General features: G+C 41.9%; 1 protein-coding gene across 6 annotated transcripts in view; it reads right to left on the reverse strand.

Annotated features, from left to right (window-relative positions):
• The window catches only part of MYT1 (myelin transcription factor 1), a 182,024-nt gene extending 164,893 nt beyond the window's left edge, over positions 1-17,131 (reverse strand). For 4 of the 6 annotated variants that reach the window (XM_067468242.1, XM_067468240.1, XM_067468239.1 and 1 more), the window contains exon 1: positions 16,531-17,131. The gene's annotated coding sequence lies outside the window, so the exon portion shown is untranslated. The remainder of the gene's footprint in view (positions 1-16,530) is intronic. The other 2 variants (XM_067468244.1, XM_067468243.1) reach the window with 1 other exon arrangement.
• Between the last annotated feature and the right edge of the window lie 933 nt (positions 17,132-18,064).

The raw sequence follows: 18,064 nt of genomic DNA on the forward strand, positions 1-18,064 counted from the left end.
ACTGATGCATCTTTATACAATAGCTTGAAGGTAATGTTACAAGCAATAAACATTGTGCATGTAACAAAGTTTGTGCACTGGGAACCATCACAAAGCAAAGGTGACACTGTTTCAGGACTCCATGTGGAAAATGTTGGGTTTTGGAATATCTTGGACTCCAAAGAAGGGATGCTCAACACCTAGCCCTGCACATTTGTGGGATCAGCAATAGGCTTCTTTGGAGTCCCTTGTGAACCTTCTCCTCTGGAGGTTTTTAAGCAGAGGCTGAGTGGCCATCTGTTAGGGATGCTTTGATTGTGCTTTTCCTGCATGGCAAAGTTTGTATACATTTAACCATCAGAAAGCAAAGGTATCACATATTCAGGCATGGGCAAACATGGGCCCTCCAGTTGTTTTGGACTTCAGCTCCCACAATTCCTAACAGTCTGCTGGTTGTATTGTCGAAGGCTTTCATGGCTGGAATCACTAGGTTCTTGTGGGTTTTTTCAGGCTATAGGGCCATGTTCTAGAGGCATTTCTCCTGATGTTTTGCCTGCATCTATGGCAAGCATCCTCAGAGGTAGTGAATTTGCCAACAGACCTCACTACCTCTGAGGATGCTTGCCATAGATGCAGGCGAAACGTCAGGAGAAATGCCTCTAGAACATGGCCCTATAGCCCGAAAAAACCCACAAGAACCTAGTCTGCTGGTTGTTAGGAATTGTGGGAGTTGAAGGCCAAAACACCTGGGGGGCCCAAGTTTGCCCATGCCTGATGTTGATGCACTCAGTGAATCAAATTCTTAGATCCAGTTAATACATGCAGCAGGATGCAATGGTCAAAGTGAAATGGATGCTCTTTCAGTGATGACATTTTGTATCATATCACTATGAAAATAAACTCTTTTCCTATTGAGCCTGCAATGAAAAGTCTTTATCTAAATAACCCATTTCTGGAAGTGGAAGTTATGAAAACTTTCCATTGCAAAGTAAGGCACTTAAGGGAAGGAGGTATCCATCCATCCCTCACACCAAAAGCCTCAGTTTGAACTCCATCGTTTCCAGAGAGGTGCTGAAAGATGAGTGTTGTATAGACAAGTACACTACTTAGTAGCCAGGGATAAATAATATTTTATTGGGGTAGTGTGTTTTCCAAATGGCTGCTCATATTTTTTAAATGTATTGTTCCATACTTGCTGTTTTTATGTTGTAATCATGTTTTTTATAAGGTTGTAACCCACTGTGGGTCTATGGATAAAGTGAATTATCAGTGTAATGAATACAGATAAATTCAGGATTTGGTAGTGTTCCCTTTTTATGTTGCATCATATTCTTGTGACCTTATGCAGGGGGAAAAAACCCTCCTCTGCAGTGTTTACACGTTGTGAGGAGTTTCATGGTCTGATTTTGACAAATTATTTAGACGCACAAGAGGAGAGTGATCATTTTTTGCAAGGTTACTACATAATTATAGCAATCATAGCTATTATAACTATAAGGTATTATAATAAAAGAATCATAATAATTTTTAACTGCCATGACTTCATTCTGCAGAGTGCTGGGATTTGTAGCTAGGTAATGGACCAGATATTTCTGTCAGAAAGTCCTAAAGAACACATCAATCTACCATTCACAGGATTCTATAAGAGAAAGCTATAGCAGCTAAAGTGATATCAAACTTGGATCATTGTGAAACTTTGTTGTTTTGTGTCCAGGTTATTTCCAACTTATGGCAAACCCTATCACATTTTTTTTCTGTGGCTGAAGTCCCTTTTACACTACCATATAATCCAGATTATCGGAGAATATAATCCACATTATCTGCTTTGAACTGGATTGTATGAGTCTAAGTAAAGGTTATCCCTTGACATTAAGTCTAGTTGTGTCCAACTCTGGGGGTTGGTGCTCATCATTTCTAAGCCAAAGAGCCGGCATTGTCCGTAGACACCTCCAAGGTCATATGGCTGGCATGACTGCATGGAGCGCCATTACCTTCCTACAGAAGCAGTACCTATTGATCTACTCACATTTGTATGTTTTTGAACTGCTAGGTTGGCAGAAGCTGGGGCTAACAGTGGGAGTTCACCCGTCTTCTCAGATTTGAACTGCCAAACTTTTGGTCAGCAAGTTTAGCAGCTCAGTGGTTTAACCCATTGCGCCACCAGGGGCTCCGATATGAGTCTACACTGCTATATAATCCAGTTCAAAGTAGATAATCAGGATTTTATATGGCAGTATAGATGAGGCCTAAGGGTTCTATTGCCATTTTTTGTGAGTTTTTGAACTTTTTTCCAGGGATTTTGAAGTTTGAGTGGAGGGGAGCAGAGATGAAGTGGCTTGGCATTACCTAAGGATGAGAAATCACACAAATTTCATATCCACAAAATATCCACAAAATCACTGACTGGTGATTTTGTGGATATCCCACATTCTCTCAAAGGGAGCTGGGGGCCTGTACTAATAACCCAGTTCTACAAATGTTAATTCCTTATGGGATTCAGAAAAGTTTGGAGTTTTTTTGGACCACATTTTTCAAATTCCCCCAACTATGCTAGCTGGGCAACTCTGGGAGTTGTCACTCAAGTAAAGAGCTATTCCAAATATTTTGAGACTAAGTGAGGGGAAGAAATGAGTTTAATTAGTCTTGTGGGGAATTCTCCTAATCTTTTCAGACACAGTTTGGCTTCTTTCAAGCTAGTTTTCCGAAGAGAAGGAGGAGGGAGAGGAGGAATCAGTGGAGAACGGTAGCTCCCACTTGAATCTTTTGAATCTACAGTTTGTAGAAGCTTTTATGGTGTTGTTCTATTGTCAAAATAGGTAAAGTAGGGATAATGCCTTTTACATTTAGATTAGAATCAAACAAATTTGTTTTCCCAGTGATATGAAAACTACCAGTCACTAGTTGAAGGGATTGAGGAAGAGGAAGAAGAGGAGCAATTCTAAAATGCTGAGCAAAGGTTCCTCAATGAAGATGCTGCAAATGCAATTGTCAATATTTCCAACAGGAGAGCACTGAGAATGTTTTGGAATGCATTGCAGGAATGAAGTCTATCAGATCTGGACATCTTGAACTGTGTGTGTGTGTAGGTTAGATTGCTATCCAGGTTCTTCATCTCAGAAGATGGATACCACCATGGTAGACATGAACAAATTTGCCAACAGACATGTCAACATGAGAATGGCTCGTTTCTGGACATCTCCTCCCCTAGACCTTGGAATGTGTTTTGACTTGCAAACACAAGTCAACTCAGAGGAACAGACCATAGCCCAGTGGATCAAAGTTTGAAATCATAGAATCATAGAGTCATAGAGTTGGAAGAGACCTCATGGGCCATCCAGTCCAACCCCCTGCCAAGAAGCAGGAATATTGCATTCAAATCCCCCCGACAGATGGCCATCCAGCCTCTGTTTAAAAGCTTCCAAAGAAGGAGCCTCCACCACACTCTGAGGCAGAGAGTTCCACTGCTGAACGGCTCTCACAGTCAGGAAGTTCTTCCTCATGTCCAGATAGAATCTCCTTTCTTGTAGTTTGAAGCCATTGTTCCTTGTCCTAATCTCCATGGAAGCAGTAAACAAGCTTGCTCCCTCCTCCCTGTGGCTTCTTCTCACATATTTATACATGGCTATCATATCTCCTCTCATCCTTCTCTTCTTCAGGCTAAACATTCCCAGCTCCTTAAGCCGCTCCTCATAGGGCTTGTTCTCCAGACCCTTGATCATTTTAGTCACCCTCCTCTGGACACATTCCAGCTTGTCAATACCTCTCTTGAATTGTGGTGCCCAGAATTGGACACAATATTCCAGGTGTGGTCTAACCAAATGACCATGAAAGATTGGGGAGCTGGGCCTAAGACTAACAAAACCAGTTTCAAGAGATGTAATTACAAAAAAAATGAAATGCATAAATATAGATTGGTGATAACTGACTTGAAAAGATCTAGGAATCTTTGCAGACCACAAACTAAACATGAATTTACAGTAAGATGCAGCAGCCAAAAAAACCCCCACAACAACCCTGATACAATTCTGGACTGCATCAAAAGGAGCATAGTAACTGTATTCTGCTAGGAGCTGCTATGACGTTGCCAATGATAGGTGTCTGTTATGCAGTAGTAGCCACTGGAGTGACTGGTGCACCACTGACTGAAGTGATGAGCATCAATGCACCTTGGGGCACTCCTTGAGACATATCAGGACACTACCTAGGAAATGCCGAAGCACAACACAAGGACTACATGCACATTAGAAATGATGCCCAATACACACCATAGCAATTTTGCTTGGATAAGCATATTTGAAATTAAGTAATAGGACTTTTTGTGAGTGTAAAGTAGCTACAGAGTCATATGTAGATGGTGATGTAGTAACCAGCCAACAACAGCATTTATTTAGGTTGTCAGTCTACACCCCAGTGATGGGACATAATTCTCTGCATGTTGTGACTGGGTTGTGGTGCAGCTGCTTGGGAGTCAGCTGCATTAAAATAATTACTGACCAAGAGGTCATGAGTTTGAAGCCAGCCTGGGTCGAAGTGAACTACCAGCCTTTTGTCTAGCTTGCTGATGACCTTTGCAGCCCGAAAGACAATTGCATCTGTCAAGTAGGAAACTTAGATACCGCTTATGTGGGGAGGCTAATTTAACTAGTTTACGACACCATAAAAATTCTCCAGCAGCATGCAAAAGAATGAGGAAGTACTCCATCGGTGTCACAAGTTGATAGTGAAGTGACAGCTCCCCCGGTGGCCAGAATTCAAAAAGCATACTCTCATGAAGCTGGAACATTAAATAGACTCTGTGTCTCTGTCTATATATGTTGTGTGTCTACGGCATTGAATGTTTGCCATGTATGTGTGCATTGTGACCTGCCCTGGGTCCCCTGCGGCGTGTAAAGGGTGGAATATAAATACTGCAAATAAATAAATAAATACATACATAAATAATATGTTGGCTTTGATGCACCACCCTTCTGTTGAATGACAGTGTTGCACAACTTAAGTACATACCTATTGGTCAACCAAACAGATAATGAAATGTGTCTCCACAAGTATCGTCATGCACAATGGCTCCACATGTATAATTCAAGTTCTAAAATGGGCATTCTGCATTGGACACAAATGCCAGCTCCTTTCTTAGGGGACCTTACAGGTGCATAAAATAATAACAGATATTAAAGCCAAGTGCCAAGTTAAAAGAGTGATTTAAAAGTATAACAAGAAGGGAAAAGGGAAAGTATAGCTTCCTCCAAGGAAGGCTTTTTCACAGCAGCCACTTGGCAGCCAAAAACCCATCTGAATAAAGAAGTCTTTGACTGCCAGTGGAAGGAGAATAGAGAGGGAACCAAGACTAGCCACCAAGAAAGCTTTGCCATACATCTTCACCAAACACATTAGTGAGGCGGAGGTGAAGGAAAGTTTTCCTTTCAAGATGATTAAAATCACATACAATTAAACTTTATAAAGCAGTGTTTCTCATTCTTCCTAATGCTGTGACCCCTTAATACAGTTCCTTATGTTGTGGTGACCCCCAATTATAAAATTATTTTTGTTGCTACTTCATAACTGTAACTTTGCTACTGTTATGAATCGTAATGTAAATCTCTGATATGCAGGATGTATTTTCATTCACTGGGCCAAATTTGGCACAAATTCCCCATCCACCCAAATTGGAATACTGGTGGAGTTGAGGGGGATGGATTTTGTCATTTGGGAGTTGTAATTGCTGGGATTTATAGTTCAGTTACAATCAAAGAGCATTTTGAACTTCACCAATGATAGAATTGAACCAAACTTGGCACACAGAACTCCCATGGCCAATAGAAAATAATGGAAAGGTTTAGTGGGCATTAACCTTGAGTTTTGGAGTTGTAGTTCACCTACATCCAGAGAGCACTATAGACTCAAACAATGATGGATCTGGATCAAACTTGGCATGAATCCTCAATATGCCCAAATGTGAACACTGGTGGAGTTTGGGGAAAATAGATCTTGACATTTGAGAGTTGTAGTTTCTGGGATTTATAGTTCACCTACAATCAAAGCAATGGTATTCCCCATAGCCACCTACGGATGTGAGAGCTGGAACTTAGGGAAGGCTGAGCGAAGGAAGATAGATGCTTTTGAGCTGTGGTGTTGGAGGAAAGTTCTGAGAGTGCCTTGGACTGCCAGAAAATCCAACCAGTCCATCCTTCAGGAAATAAAGCCTGACTGCTCATTGGAGGGAAGGATATTAGAGGCAAAGATGAAGTACTTTGGCCACATCATGAGAAGAAAGGAAAGCTTAGAGAAGACAATTATGCTGGGGAAAGTGGAAGGAAAAAGGAAGAGGGGCCGACCAAGGGCAAGATGGATGGATGACATCCTTGAAGTGACTGGGTTGACCTTGAAGGAGCTGGGGGTGGTGACAGGTGACAGGGAGCTCTGGCATGGGCTGGTCCATGAGGTCATGAAGAGTCAGAAACAACTGAATGAATGAACAACAACAAAAACAATCAAAGCCAGACTTCCCACACAGAAGCCCCATGACCAACAGGAAATACTGTGCTTTATGATGGTCTTTGGTGACCCCTCTGATACCCCCTTGCTACCCCCCCCCCCCTTTGCAGGTTCAGAAACACTGTTATAAAGGTAGCATTGTGTAGAATTTTAGCATTTGACAATGATTTTTGTGATCAGGGTTTGAATCCCTATTCAGAAATGGAACTCCACTGGCTGTTCTTGGACCAGTCACACACTCTCGGTGTCTGATGAAGACAAGAAAAAAAATACATTCTGAACAAAGTTTGCCAAGATAAGCCATGCTATGGCCTTAAAGTTACCATCAGTCAGAAACAAGTTGAAGGTACACAATAACAACACAACCACTTGACTTTATGAAGGGGGATGGGGCTGAGCTAAACTCGCTACAGCTGCTATGGGACCAGCCTTGTATTTAGGCTAATATCTAGTCCATCCCTTCTCCTCCTTTCCTGCTTTCAAGCCACTATGTACTCAGCCTCAGCCATTCAGAAGATAATAACAACAGCCTACCTTAAGAGTTGCTGCAGGGCTTGCCGAGGTAATGTATGTGAAGCCCTTTGAAAATTTGACATTGAATCTATAAACGCTAAGCATTGTTAGCTGCACTATGGATCACATGCCACTTGGGCAAGGAAGCCATTACGTTTAATAGCTTTAGAATAATTCTTTCGAAGGGAATCCCATTGGAAGTTTAGAAAGAGAGACCATCCTTTTCTGGGTTCTCCTAAGCCATTAAGAAAAGGAGGACTTCTTCGTTGTCTTCCTCTTTCAAAGCATCTCTCCCCAGGGGGATAAAAGACATTTCTTCTGCACGGCAGGATCAAATATGAGCGCTGCGCCGGCAAAGCTGCATTTCTGATTACTCTCCATAATGCTTTGGTCCAGTTTTCCTAGCAGTTAAAAAGGTTACTAAAGAACCTTCAAAGGAGATTAGATCATGGTCAAACAACAACAGCATTTGCGGAATGAACTTGGATTCGTATCTACTGGGGGCATATTTTGCATTTGTGTGCATTTTGGGGGAAGGGGGGAAGCAAAGTCAGAGTTGATTGCTTTGAAGAAGGAAGAATGCTTCTAAGGAGGTTCAGAAGCTACTCAGTCAAGAGAGAGAGAGAGAGAAATGAACCTTTCAGCCTGATCCGTGACCTGATTAAGCTGAAGTCCTTGCATTTAAGCTGATCTCATCCCTCTTTTATCACATCTCATAACATTATTCATCATTATAATGCTAAGGGCTGCTTCCAGGATGCATGCTGGTGGCTTGATTTCTTGACTTTTCATGCGAGGAGGGATTTGGGTGGTCTGGATCACACATGCTCTGCCATTTATTTGAACACTGCTGGATGAAGTGATCCTTGGTGTATACAAACAGATCTATCTACCCAGAAGGAAGAGAGAAATCCATGGGACTTCCCAATACATTTCTTGTGCTTTTATTCTTTCTAATCTTCTCCATGCCTTTGCTGCTTTGTCTTTTGATTTATCTCTTAATTATTTTAATAATTATATTGTGAATTTGCAATTGTTTTGGGGAGCTGCCTTGAGTCCTGCTCTGGGAGAAAGGTGGCATATAAATGCAAGAAATAAACAAGATGGGAATCTAAGGGGAACTAAGTATATTTGCTACAAAACATTTGGTCACCAGGACTGGAAGTTAGGCACTGTTTTCCGCATGTGAAAGTTCAGCACATTATTGTGATTTGAGGGCTGGACTGTGACTCTGATAACAAGGATTTTGGAGTCCTCATGGACAACAAGTTAAACATGAGCCAGTGATGTCATGCAGCAGCAAAAAAAGCAAATGGGATTTTGGCCTGCATAAATAAGAGTACAGTACCTAGATCTAGGGAAGTCATCCTATCCCTTTACTCTGCCTTGGTCAGACAACACCTGGAATACTATGTCCAATTCTGGTCATCACAACTGAAGGTAATTGTTTACTCTAAGCTGGAATGTGTCTAGAGGAGGGTGATTAAAATGATAAAGGGTGTGGAGAACAAGCCCTACGAGGAGCAGCTTAAAGAGCTGGGCATGTTCAGCTTGCAAAAGAGAAGGCTGAGAGGAGACATGATGAGGGCCAGGTATCAAGATGTAAGGAGAAGTCATAGGGTGGAGGGAGCAAGCTTCCTTTCTGCTTCCCTGGAGACTAGGATGCGGAACAATGGCTTCAAACAACATGAAAGGAGATTCCACCTGAACATGAGGAAGAACTTCCTGACTGTGAGAGCCGTTCAGCAGTGGAACTCTCTGCCCCAGAATGTGGTGGAGACTCCTTCTCTGGAGGCTTTTAAACAGAGGCTGGATGGCCATCTGTCAGGGGTGCTTTGAATGCAATTTTCCTGCTTCTTGGCAGTGGGTTGGACTGGATGGCCCATGAGGTGTCTTCCAATTCTATAATTCTATGATAGTCCATTGCAGGGACCTTGGGCAAGTCACACACTCTCAGCTCCAGAAAACTGCATGATAAGTTTGCCTTAGAGTCCCCATAAATTGGAAATGACCTGAAAGCACACAATGATAACAACAAAAGTCCACCTATGGAAGCAATGTGATGTTTTGATCTGATGTGGAATGGTCTGCATGCAGTCAAAAGAATGCAATAGTTGTGCATGTGGTGCAGGCATATTTGACTGTGCATTAAGCTGCACATTTGACATGTGGTTTCCATTCAACAGAAATATGGCAAACCATGCTATGTAACTGACATAATATTGGAGATATAAGAAAAGGGAAGATTTATAATTTGAGTGTGCTATGTTTTGTTATATTATAGGTCATCACATAAGTGAAAGAAATGCATTCTCTCACACACGGAGGGACTCTATATTGATACTGATAGAAATGGTAATTTTCCATATTTCTCAAACCTCCCATTGAAACCGCCTTTTAGTTTCTTGTCTTTTTTCTTTTTAATTGTCTTAACAAACTCAGCGTTTTAGTGTTCTAGGATGAGTGGGCACTGTGATGGGCTTCCACCAATACAGTTTTTTTTGATCTTCTGCTCCTCTCAATCCTGCAAAGTTTATTGCCACTTTTTCAGACAAGAATCAATCAGAAATATGAGCAGGAAGTAACTTCATGAGTTTTCAGCTGATTTCAGCTGCTTTTGATTTTGTAAGGTGGGTGAGTTGTATGTAATAGAAAATAACAAATGAGTTTTGGATTGTTGTGGTGTCATTTGGGGTAGATTGTCAGGTGATGTTTTTCCAGCAGCTCAGGAGACTTTGCAGGTTTGGAGAGGTAGTTGATGAGTATGAAAAGACTTTGGGGATTGTACATTTTTCATGCCTGTTCTGTTGCTGTGTGCTTTCAAGTAATGTAATAATGCTAAGGTGACCATTATGGAGTTTTATTGACAATATTTGTCCAGAAAAGGTTTGCCATTGTGTACTTGTGAGGCTGAGAGAGCGTGCCTTGCTCAAGGTCACCCATTGAGTTTCCATGGCTTATTCAAACCTAGATCACCAACAGTCGTAGTCCAAGAATTAAACCACCGGAGGCCCCGGTGGCGCAGTGGGTTAAACCCCAGTGTTGGCAGGACTGAAGTCCGACAGGTTGCAGGTTCAAATTCGGGGAGAAGCGGATGAGCTCCCTCTATCAACTCCAGTTCCTCATGCGGGGACATGAGAGAAGCCTCCCACAAGGATGATAAAAACATCAAATCATCCGGGCATCCCCTAGGACACGTCCTTGCAGACGGCCAGTTCTCTCACACCAGAAGTGACTTGCAGTTTTTCAAGTCGCTCCTGACATGACAAAAACAACAACAACAAAAAAACCCAAACAAACCACTGGAGCAAACTGACACAGTCCTGTTCTAGGGGACTCAAAAACTCTTTAAGTTTTTGATTCTATAGCCTTTCCCATTGGGAATTAAAAGATTCATTCACACTGTTGTAATTCAGTTGTGAATCAAACAGAGTTTATCCCTTGGGAGCAGAAGCATTCTGTCTTTTGAATTAATTTTTAAAAAATACAGCACATGTACTTGTATATAAAATGGTGTAAGGCAATAGTGGAAATGGTGGTATGCTCTGGATATGGTATGCTTTGGATTCCTCTGAGCCAGGAAGAGGAGAGAAAAAAAGGAAAAGGAGAGATGGCATGGCAGTCATACTTTGAAGTCACACTTTGTAGCAGCAGTGCCACTTCCCAACCAAAATGTGGTCTTAAGTGGGATTTGGCAGTGGCATTTCTTGGTGACGGTCTTTAGCCGTACCTGAAGTAGAGCTCAAAACAAACAAACAACCCCCCCCCCCCAAAGAAAAACCCACAGCCCCTTTCTCCTGCTTCTTCTGTCAGCAAATCCTGGATCACATTCAGCACCTTTCCTCTCCAGGTCTTTTGCAGTTTGGAACTAAGTAATTGCATCTAACTCCAACAGGAACAGAGATGTGGCTGCCAGCTGCCTGTTTCCACCTTTAAGTAGGTGGCTATGGCTCTCCTGCTCATTCATTTGGCAAGATAGAGATGTAAAATAGCAGAAAGTATGGATTCCCACCATTTCACATAGACTTGCATCACTCTCCAACTACCCCTCTATCTTGCCTTGCACTTACAGTTCAGGTATGTAAGTGTTGCAGTGCCAAAAGTTTCAGATTTTGAAGCATTTCAGATTTTGGGATTCTAGACAAGGTTATGTCAATCTGTATTCCATAGTTGCATTCATCCATGGTACTTTCAGCATACAGGAGTCTCTTTTTGCAGTTGAATTCATCTTATATCCTAGCCTTGTGGCCACAATGAATACAGTCCACTCTCCACTTTCATTGAGGTTAGGGGTGCAAACCCCACACAATAGTGGGGAAACCAAGAATACCACAGGACTATGCTTTTTCCTGAGAGAACAACTCTCCATAGAATCACAATGCTTAGAAAAGTATTGTTTTTAAGAATCTCAAGGTCCCCCATCACAACTTTATGCTGAAACTTTATGCTGGATGTCCTAGAGAGTTCCATAAATGATTCAAATCTGTAAAGGTGAAACCCACTAATGTGAATAAACAACTGTATATACAGTGGCCCACTATGGCTGTCTGGCTCTTAATATGAATATATGCTGCTGTAAAAAAAATCACCCTCAAATCTCAATGGTATTGAAATAATGATTTTCTGCAATTTCCAATTTTGCTTTTCAGGGGAAGTTTGGGGAATTTGCACAGTCATAGAACATCACAGGGAACATCATTGTCTTACCTATGTTGCAATGACAAATTGTTGGGAAGATGGGATGGAATTTGGGAGACTCAAATGGAGAGAGGTCAGCTCTAAATCCAAAGCCACTGCCACTAAACATGCTTTTGGGACTCTTTGAAACTTGGAGGAACTTGACGAAGTGCCATTTTAACCTCTTTAATAACTCCAAAAAGGAACCCGATATTACTAAAGTTTCTTGTAAGGGAAAGTTGTATTTTGACCCACTGGGAGGGAAGGAGAGCTAAAGAGAAAATTAAAGCACGTGATTCCATCTCTGAGTTCAGTGGTGAATCTTAACAGGCATCTAAGGGAGAAACAAACTCTTCTCGCTTTCTTCCAAGATGAAGCATCCTGGATTCTTGTGTGGTATGCTATTTATACCAGGCTAAATATAGATCTAGAGTTGATTAGCAAACCTTCTGATTTTTTTAAACTTCCCAGGGTTCTCCTGGGGTGAACAAGCTGGCCTGCTTTCAAGACTCTGAGTCTTTGCCTCTCAAGCCAAGGGTTGACTTTCAGATATTCATCTTTTTCTCTACTATGAACATGAAGAAAACTCAGAAAATGGCCAGAGAAAGGGAAATGACATTGCTAAATGCCTTAAAAGCAGTTTGTGTATCCCTCTCCTCATATTTCCTACTCACTGTCTCATATTCTGCTCTCTTTATAGATCCCAGATCTAAAGAAAAACAATGTTGTTTTCCCTGCTGCCTCCCAGCGAACACATCACCCTCCGACTAATAGCCTGCCTTCGGAGCAAGACGTACGTCATCACAAAAGGACGGCACAAAACAAGCCCCCGACAATCTTTGTTTTGAGCCTTCAATGGACTCCCCCCTTTGCATCCCAGCCAAAGCAACTCTTAAACTTTAATCCTGACAACTACCTCCTTCTTTCGCCTTCTACTTCTTTTGTCTGCCATTAATTAAAGTGGACATATGGAAGAAGCTGATAATAAGGACAGATGAGCCAATGAGAGAATGAGAGAGAGAGAGAGAGAGAGAGAGAGAGAGAGAGAGGCTGTTTGTAATTACTGGAGGGGTGAACTTCAACCAAAGTGGATCTCCAGGAAACCACAAGCAAAAGAGTGTGTGTGTGTGTGTTTGTGCACACAAAGCAATAAGGCACAACTGGGAGAGCTGTGTTATCAGTCGGCTGAGTCATAAAGATGCCCTTTAGTTCTTTCCTTTTCAAACGTAGGAAATGGCTGTCATGAACAACTCAAAAGGAGGCCTCAGCTGGCCCAGCTTGGAGATAAAAAAATAATAATAATTGGCAACTGGGATAAATGGAAGAGTCAACAATTCCTCTCCCGTTCAACAATGGAGGCTCCCCCAGGCAAACTAACGGATGGCTCACAAAATACTCAAAGGCTTGCTGTACACATTTTCATAAAATACTTTGCTCTTCTGTTCAATACTTGAAAGTCACACATTGTCAACAATGGAAACCTCAGTAAAATTCTCCCTCAAAAATACCGCAATAGCAAGGGACTGAAACTGACTCAAGTGGGACAACCGTAAAATCCATTTCTGAAACATTTTTATTTCAATACTGATAATTTTGGAGAGGGAAGATGACGGTGGCAAAACAACCAACCCATCCAAGCAATCACAACAGTATACTCTAGAGTAGATTTAGAAGTACACAAAAGATCAGATACAATCAAAATAACAAACCTTAGAACACGTTTAGAAGGAACAGGAGGAAAAACAATCCCCTCTTGATAGTACTTGACCATTTTAGATGTTAGGGAATTTAAATAAGGTAAAAAGTAGAATGAGCTTAAATCAGTGTCTCCAGTTTCCTTTCCTACAAATCCATGCTGCCAAGTAACTTACTTCAAAAATGTCTGCCACTTTTAAAAATGCACTTTAACTTTTAAGCTTTGCCTTCTTCCTCTTAATACAAAAACAGTGAAGGACCACCCAACTCTAATTGACTTAAGGAACTAACAGGGAAAGAGAGACATGTGGGAAATAGTCAATTGATTTCTCTGTCAGTGCTTTCTTCCCAATTCTTTTCTCCACAGGCCAGAAATAATATTTACTCTTCCATAAAAGTCTGGATTGTTGTTGGGCTTGGGTTGTTTTCCCCCCTCTGTGTGTTGGGTTAGTGGGAGATGGGAATCTTGCAATCTAAAGATTACACAACAACAACACACCTGCAAAGGTAGTGGAAAATGAACACATAAAAATATTGTGGGACTTTCAAATCCAGACTGACTAAGTTCTGAAACACAATACACCAGACATCACGATTGTGGAAAAGAAAAAAAGTTTAGATTATTGATGTTGCCATACCAGGTGACAGTCGCATTGAAGAAAAACAACAGGAAAAACTCAGCCATTATCAAGACCTCAAAATTGAACTGCAAAGGCTCTGGCATAAAACAGTACAGGTGGTCCCAGTGGTCATCGGCACACTGGGTGCTGTGCCAAAAGATCTCAGCCAGCATTAAGAAACAATGAACATTGACAAAATCACAATCTGTCAACTGCAAAATGACTTGGATCATTCAAAAATACATCACACAGTCCTAAACATTTGGGAAGTGTTTGACTTGTGATTTTGTGATATGAAATCCAGCATATAGATCTCATTTGCTGTGACATACTGTGTTTTTGTGTCAATAATAATAATAATAATAATAATAATAATAATAATACCAATCATAAATCAACAGCAAAAAGTAAGCTACAGGTGTGGTATAACACACAAAAGATATTCCAGTGTGTTTCCCATACTCATGCTACCAGGAAGAGGAATACAAGTTCAGTGTCCCTTATCCAGAATTTCAAAATATGAAATACTCCAAAATTATCTACATGGATCAATGAGAGATTGACACTTCTGATGGTTCAATGTACACAAACTTTGGTACACAAATGATTAAAAAAAGCACTGTGTACCTTCAGGCTATGTGTAGAAGGTGCATATGAAGCACAAATGATATTGGGTCTCATTTCCAGCACATCTTATTATAGAAGTATTCTAGAATCCTTGAAATCCAATACACTCCAAAACTGTCTACATGGGTTGAAGGCAGAGTTACAATTTTGCTTTCCAATGGTTAAATTTAGACAGAATTTGGTTCACAAAATTCTTCAAAACATGGTGTACTAGATTCCTTTTAGGGGATGCATATATGAAAAATAAATGAATGTCATGTTCAGACTAAGTTCTCAATCTCCAGGATATCTCATTAAGGGCATTTCAGTAGTTTAAAATCCATGGAAAAATACTCCAAAACTTCTGTCCCCAAGCTTTATGGATAAATTGCTCTCTGGGGTGTAAATATGAGAAATATATGAATTTAGTGTTCAGACTAAGTTCCCAATCTCCAGGATATCTCAGTAAGGGCATGTAAGTAGTTTAAAATCCATGGAAAAAATACTCTCAAACAGGCCAGTAGCCAGGATTTTGTTTGGGGGGGGGGGGCTGAGTTTGGTTCAAGGGGGGGGGGGGGATGAGTCTGAGTGAAAGAGGGTCTACCCTAGCAAACCTTTTGTATCATAACCCTAATACCCCCATGCATATGGGATATATTGAGCATGGTGATCTGATCATGATATGAATAAACATAACAGTTTAAATAATGCACCAGTAAGGCCTTCTTGCGGACCACCATGAGATTTTTTTTGGGGGGGGGGATGTAGCCCCCCAAGCCCCCCTGGCTACATGCCTGCTCCCAAACTTCTGTCCCCAAGCTTTATGGATAAATTGCTCTCTGGGGGTGTATATATGAGACATAAATGAATTTAGTGTTCAGACTAAGTTCCCAATCTCTAGGATATCTCATTAAGGGCATGTAAGTAGTTTAAAATCCATGGAAAAATATTCCAAAATTTGGAGGGGGGGCTGAAGACCCCCAAGCCCCCCCTGGCTACATGCCTGCTCCCAAACTTCTGTCCCCAAGCTTTATGGATAAATTGCTCTCTGGGGGTGTATATATGAGACATAAATGAATTTAGTGTTCAGACTAAGTTCCCAATCTCTAGGATATCTCATTAAGGGCATGTAAGTAGTTTTAAATCCATGGAAAAAAATACTCCCAAACTTCTGACCCCAAGCTTTATAGATAAGGGACACTCCACCTGTAAGGAAGCAAATAAAGGAGAAGAGAGGAGACTAAAAACTTCCTCCGGCAAGCAGGACCTTTCAGCACCAAGGACAGCTCCAGCTTCCCAAGCAAAGTGAATGGAGGCTGAGGCAACAGCAAGTCCTACCGAGAACTTGCCTTCTTTCACTCCCCTAAAGAAACACCTTCTTCTCTATACCATGAATGTATAAACAGGCAGGGATAGAACTCAACTCCATTGGTGCAATATGTATTTTTTCCCGAGGAATAATAATGCCGGCAAACTTTCCAGTTGGCTCAGAGACCCCGAATCGGAAGGCTTTCTCCCACCCTTCCCCATCCTCAGGTCCTCCTACCTTTCTCCTTCCTCTTCTCCCTCTCTTTTGGACATCTTTCTACTTTCGGAATAGGAAAGGAAACAGAAACTCCCGGTCTCGGATCCAGGGAAGAAGGGGAAACAACCCACCGAGGAGGAAAGCTGGGAGGCGAGAAATAAACAACAAAAGGTCTGCTCTCTCCAGAGAGACGCAACCTCTTCCGGACAGGCAGATCTATCCGGATATAGTCATATATTCCACACACACACACACACACATACACATACACACAGAGGGAGCCTTAATCTCTCTTTCTCTCTCCCACTAGACACTTCTCTCCCAACCTTTCCTATTAGAAACATTGAAATTATATCAAAAAATATTCCCCAGCTGCCTTTTGTCCCTTCAGACAAACAAATAAATATAAACATATGGACTTACCTTGTTGTTGTTGTTGTTGTGTTTTTTTTTGTCGACCCCCCCTTCCCAAAAAGCCCAGCCTATTGTCCGTCCCTTTTCAAAATGACATCACGGAAAGCAATGGTGAAATTTACATGAAAAGGGGGGGGGGCAGAAGAGGAGGAGGAAGAAGAAGAGGAAGAGTAGGAGGGAGGGGGAGAGAGGTTGGAGAGGCGGAGATGGGAAGGGGGGAGTGTGAAAGGGGGAGAGGAGGAGGAGGAGGAGGAGGGGGAGAGCGAGCCAATGCCCACCCCCCTTCTTTCTTCCCCCACTCTGCTCTCCCCACACTTCCTCACAAGGGGGACATGCGTGGAAAGCCGGGCTTGGTCGCTTTCAATTAAATCGCTGAGAAGTCTTTTTAGTGGCTGAACTCTGGAAAGGCAGCCACTCACTTAATGATCGCTCTCATTAATGGGGATGGCTTTGGGGGAGGAGGAGGAGGAGGAGGAAGAGGAGGAGGAGGTGGATGCAAAGAGGAGGAGGGGGGTCTTTTTCTCTTTTTTTCCTCCTTCCCTTTGTAAATACACTACCCATCAACCCTTTGGGCTTGCACTAGATCTGTTTACTCTCGGAGGTGAAATAAATCTACAGGAGGGGAGAGGAGGAGGAGGAGGAGACAGGCAAGGAGGTGCTGACTTTTATTTTTGATTTTTTTGGAGGGGAAGGATCCCAAGAACAGATCCCCATTTGACAGGAGAGACAGATCCCATCCCTTTAAAACCCAATCTATAATTAATATCTAGCTTGGCTGATGAGGCGGAGGGGGGAGGGAAGGCAAAGGAGACAAAAGGGAGGCAGGAAGGTTACAACTGTCAACTTCATCCCCCCCCCCCTCCGCCTTTCCTGCGGATGGTACAGTCCCATAATTTCTAATAGCAACAAGCAAAGGAGTGACAGATGCCCTGGCTTAGGCGAGCAGCAGAGAAAGTCCTTTGCAAGGTGGTCTAATAGGGAGGGAAAATGACCCAGAGTCACCAAGAAAGGTCTAAAGTGCCAACATCACTCTGGGTTGTTGTTGGCCTTTCCTTGTTTTCCCTCTCCCTGTGTGTTGGGTTAGTGGGAGATGGGAGTCACCATAATCAATAATAATAATAATAATAATAATAATAATAATAATAATAATTAGGTTCTTGTGGGGTTTTTTGGGCTATAGGGCCATGTTCTAGAGGAATTTCTCCTGACGTTTCGCCTGCATCTATGGCAAGCATCCTCAGAGGTAGTCACTACCTCTGAGGATGCTTGCTATAGATGCAGGCAAAACGTCAGGAGAAATGCCTCTAGAACATGGCCCTATAGCCCAAAAAAACCCACAAGAACCTAGTGATTCCAGCCATGAAAGCCTTCTACAATACAATAATAATAATAATAATAATAATAATAATAATAATACCAACCATAAATCAACAGCAAGGAATAAGCTACAGTTGTGGTATACCATGCAAAAGATACCCTAATGTGTTTGCCATACTGATAGGAAAGTCTCCTGGAGTTGCAAAGTAACTCTGGATACTTGCTC

Source organism: Anolis sagrei, chromosome 4, assembly GCF_037176765.1.
Source record: "Anolis sagrei isolate rAnoSag1 chromosome 4, rAnoSag1.mat, whole genome shotgun sequence".
NCBI lineage: Eukaryota > Metazoa > Chordata > Lepidosauria > Squamata > Dactyloidae > Anolis > Anolis sagrei.